Consider the following 5,480-nt stretch of genomic DNA (forward strand, 5'->3'; position numbering starts at 1 on the left):
TCAGGAGTGTGTGCAGTGTTCACAGACTGGCTTGTATTCTCAAAAATTTTAAATGGTAGAGGTGCAAGGTGAAAGAGTTTCTAGACCATTGTTCTACTACAGTTCTTATCACATGTGTTATAACCGGTTGATGTGAGTTTGTCTCCAGGGACGCGAGTTCCTAGACCAGGGACATGTTTTGTGCATTTTAGAAGGTCTGTTTACCCACCACAGTGCCAGGCATGCAGTAGGACCTCAATAAATGGGTATTGAACAGATGTTATATAGAAACATTCTGAGCTTCAGCATCCTCCCTAAGAGTTAGTTGGGATCAGGGAAAGGGAAAGATCATTCATTTTACACTTAGGTCATTACAGATGCATGTGATGGACTTGAGACCCACAGCGAATGACTCTCTGGGTGAGATTCTGCAGCTATGTGCCTCCTGTTGATGCCTCGGTACCACGGCAGTACTTGCTATGGATTCACTAGGGCTGTGACTGACTGTACAAGAATGAATCTTGCTCAGCTTAAATGATATAGCTGGCAATTTATCATGCAGACTCGGAGGAGTCCACTCTCAGGAACTTTTTGTTAACATTGTCATCTCTTGAGACACAGGCAAGCTGCCTTAGTGATCTTCCTGCTGCTGTGATCTGAATGTTTGTGTTCTCACCCAAACTCATATGGTGAAATTCTAACCCCCAGGATAATGGTATTTGGAGGTGGAGTGTTTGGAAGGTGATTTTGCCATGAGGGTGGAACCCTCATAAATGGGATTAGTGTCCTTATGAAAGATACCCTAGAGAGACCACTCACCCCTTTCACCATGCGAGGACACAGCTAGAAGGTGCCATCTCTGAACCAGAAAGCAAGCCCTCACCAGACACCAAACCTGCCTGATCTTGGACTTCCCAGCCTCCAGAACCATGAGAAATAAATTTCTGTTGCTTATAATCTTTCTGGTATGTGTTGATGATGAGCGAGGCTGCGTCTCTCCCCCACTGGCCTCCATCCTTCTTAAACCCCGCAGCTCACCCTCACCAGCTGTGCCGTTATGGGCCAGTTCCTTAAGCTCCCCGTGCCTCAGTTTCCTCATGTGCACTATGTGGGTGATGATAATGACAGCATTTACTTCATAGGGCTGTTTGAGGTATAAATGAAAAACTGTGAAGGGTTTAGAAAATTGCGTGATAGACTATAAGGGCCTTATGAATGTTAATGTTATTCCCTGGTAGAATTAGTTCAGGCAGAAGATAATAATGATATACGAAATACATTTTGTGAAGATCAAATAATGATAGACACAATACATTCTGTGCTCTTGAAAGGCTATCCTGGGAGTCTCCAGAGAGAGGGAAGCTCATCTGGGAAACAAGACGGCCTTGTGTTGGGAAGCTAACAATTTCGTGTTCTCAGTGGTGCGTTGGACTTGCAGAGGGAGAGAACATACCTTGGGATACAAAGAGGAGTGGGGAGGGGGGTATGGAGAGGGGGAGGGGGAGAAAGGCTGGGGGTAATTGGGTGGGGGGGACACGGGGTAAAAATGCAATTTGTGGCAATGGGCATGCTGCCGGTATGAATCTGGCCTTCACATCTTGGGCACAAGGGGTGACAGTCAGCTCTGTATCTCATGAATATTCATAACCAAAAAAAAAGATATAAAAAATAAATAAATAATTATAGATTGGGTTTTGGCCTTACTGTATGACTTGGGCAAACCAATTAATCTCCCTGGGCCTTAAAAAAGAGAGCGGGAGAGAGAGAGAACAAAAAAGTAAACCGAAAACAAGAATATAGTCTTAGCTCACAGGACAACTTGGCTCCTAAGGAAGACTGGAGAGTCTAAAAAGGTGAGGTGATTTTATTTTTAAGTTGATGCTCATGACAGTGGGCTTATCTATTACCTTTACAGCTCTTGAGTGTCTGGATGAGCTTGTTGCTGGCTGAGACTGAAATGAGCTCCCAATGAACGTGAATCAAGTTCAAAGTAGAAAAGCACTTCCTCCATGTGGCGGTGGCCCAGTGTCTCCTTATCACTTCTTTGACCACAAAGGAAAGGAGACGACTTAGCTGAGACTCAGAACTCAGCCTGTGTTTCCCGCACAGGTCTGAGGAACATCACTTTTGAAACCTAATTCAGGACATGGGGTTAACCAAAGGGTTATTTCTCATTTGGGAAGATATTCAAAAAAGGAATAAAAATCAAATTGCATTTGGTTATACATTTTAAAAGGTATTGCATTTGAAAAACAACAGCAGCAGCAATACAAAATTGGGACTGCCCTGGGCGGTCTGAGATTGGTGTAGGGCGTCATCACTGATCTCACGAGCATCAGACTATTGCTTCCCAGGAAGCCCCTGGTCTCCTTTTGTGAGTCCAGTGGCTGCATAGAAGTTGGATCCACTCGGGTTTTAGGAAGACAGCAGACAATCTACGCTAAGCCAGTCACTGGGCATGTGTCTTGGCCACAGGGACTGGTTTAAAAGGCAGAAGACAATCTAAGCACAGGGAAGTTCGGGGCTCTTGTTCAGAAAGTTGGTACAAAAGCATTCGCTTTCTTCCTCAGAGGAGGTGTGGCTGACGGATGGAAGGAACAGGGTTGCCACAGCCATTTCTGCCACCTGGAAGGTAGCTATCCAGAAACCAGTTCACACACAGAAGAGGCCAGTGCTGAGAAAATGTTAGAAAACGGTGGGGCCCTAATCATATCAGGACCTTCTGGAACAAATTGTACCTGAAGACTGCCCTTGATCTGGATGTTTGGGTTGCAGGATCCAATAAACGTTCTCTCTCAGATGGAATCCAGTCAGGAAATGAGAAACCACAGTAGATATTTCAAAATACAGGAGATTTAGTGAAAGAACTTGTTACACAGTGAGAGATTGGAATGAAGATGCTGAGGTAACCTAGAGATGGATAACTCCTAGGGCTGGCAGAAAAAAGGGGAATCCTCACTGGAACTTAGGACCCAGGAGGACAGTCTCACGGCACTGGTGCTGGGCTCCTGGGGGGAAATGGCATAGCTCGTGTTAGGACCCCTGAAGAGGAGGGGGCAAGATTTGGTGGGTGCTCACACCCCAAGGTGGTGGGCCAGGGGTTGCCCTGAAGCCACCGAGTGTGTGGCCCAGTAGACAGGAAGCAAGTGCAGCTGCCCTTCACCTCCCAAGAGCCACGGCTGATGGTCTGTTTGAGGACCTCTTCAGGGCCTGGCGAGGGGGCTGGGAATGCTGAAAGGGGCTGGGAAGTGGAGCCCACTGTCAGCTCCTGCTGGAGAGACACTCCCAGGAACTCAAGGGCAGGAGTGAAGTCCTTCTCTCCTCTTCTCCTGCCTCCAGTCTCCCTCTAGTGCCTCCTGTTGGCAGAACCTCACAGGGAGCCAGCTGGTGGCTTGCAGAGCAGCACCCCAGCATCCCAGCAGAGCAGAGGGGAGCTTAGAGATGAGAGGCGAAAGGTGGAGAGCAGGTACTGTGGTCCAGTCAGCTGAGTTGGGCTTTTTTCTATTTGCATCCTATTGAAACACTTGGTTATATAACAACCACACTCACTAATAGCCTTATCTCATTTTTCCTTGAGATAAGGAAAAGTTTTGGTAGGCCTAAATTCTATTGCTTACTTTTAAATCCTCTGTTGATTGCTGGGGAGTTTATCTTCTGAGAAGACCAAGCACGGGGCAGCCAGACACCAGGTTCACTCCAGGCAGACCACTGCCCTCTTGGAAAATCTTGAATCCTCTTGGAAAATCATGAAGACTTTGGGGCCCATTGCAAGAGGAAAATCCAAGGCTCCTTTTGAGGTTGGGAATTGGATGAAGAGGTTTTTGGCTACAAGAAACAGAAAGCCTGTCTCAACTGGCGTAAACAATGAGAAAATATATCATCATATGTAACTAGGACTCCAGGGCTAGGCAGCTTCTAGGAAGATTAATTCCTCAGCTCAGCCGTGTCATGGAGGACACAGGTTCTTTTGCTTTTTATCTTGGGCCTCGGCTTGGTTCTGCAGGTGATGCCCTGACATGATTACAAAGGCTGCCTCGATTCCAAGCGTGATATCCAGACACATGTCCAGTATAAGACTAGCACTATTTTTTGTGTGTGTCTCTTTTTCAGATCAAGGAAGCCTTTCTCCAAAGCCACCACTGGAGTTCCAGGTCACATACCCGCCACTATATCCATCACCATCAAGGCGATTGGGAACACTATGGCTCACACCAACCAGGATTCACTACCGAACTGGGGATGTGGTATTCATATCAGTCAGGATTCAAACAGAGAGGCAGAACCACTAGGAAGTGTTCTACATGTAAGTGTGCAATCAGGGATTTGCTATAGGGCTTTGACCCTCTGCAATCATGGGAACTGCTTAAACTGTCTCTGTAGTCCATGGGCAGGCAGTGGGAAACAGAAGAGGGATGTAAAGTGGAAGAGAGCAAGGACAAGCTGGACCCCTCGAGGATGGACTGGACACGGAGTCACTTCTCATGGCCTCTGACCTCCATGTCCTGCAGGAGAAGCTGGTGCCCTTTGTAGGAGCTGAAGGAGGACCAAGGCAGAGGTGAAACAGCTACAGACCTCACCATGACTCCCTGAGGATGAGGTGAACCAGGGGAGCCTGCCTGACCTTCCGAGCTTGACATCTGTCCTCTAAGTCTCAGGCAAAGATGTCTATCTCTTGTGGTTCAACTGGAAACATACAGGAAAGGAGATTCTGGCAAACAACCTTCAGCCTATCCCAGCTGACATATTACAAAGCCACCATAGCAATCAACCCTGAGGAGCGAATCATGAGCAAATATGGGGGGCTGTAAGCAAGCAAGAAGGGGAGAACAGATCTGGGGGAGGCAATGAAAGTGTTTGTGCCCCAGACGTGCAGTTTTTCAGCTGCCTTGTACTGGAACTCAGTGTTAGGAGGCATTTGTGTGTGGGAAGTACACACGGATGTGAGATACACCAAAACTGCACAAATAGAACGCTGCCCTCTCCCTGCCCCGCCTTTTCTCTCTTTTCTTTCCCCTAATGAATAACTGGCCCTCTGGGCCTGTCACGGGCCAGCCCCTGGCAGAAAGCACTAAAGAAAAATAAACTCATGCCTTCAGCATGTAGTGAGCGCCTGCCCTACCTTTGAGTCACCCCCATAGTGTGTCCACTTCCCCTGTTGAAACCTCCTCTCTCCACTCTCTGTTCTCATTCAGCAATGCTAAGCACCTACTGTGTGCTGGGGGCAGTGGAAACAAGATGAGAATGAAATGAACCTGAGCTCCCACTCTAGGGGGGCACCCTCCTTCCTCTGCCCCGAATCCCCCCTCCTATGACACTCCAGCAAAATCCCACAGGCCCTGCACATGTCCGCGCAGCTGTAAGTGATTAGCCACAGTATGTGTGTATATGGACGTGTCATTCTTGTTTTTAATGAATGCTTTATTTTTGTCCATCCCATCTTCCCCTGGAGTGCATAAGAACTTTGAAGGTCGGGTTTCTGTTTCCTTCACCGCTCATAACGA

Source organism: Galeopterus variegatus, unplaced genomic scaffold (assembly GCF_000696425.1).
Source record: "Galeopterus variegatus unplaced genomic scaffold, G_variegatus-3.0.2 Scaffold710, whole genome shotgun sequence".
Taxonomy (NCBI): Eukaryota; Metazoa; Chordata; class Mammalia; order Dermoptera; family Cynocephalidae; genus Galeopterus; species Galeopterus variegatus.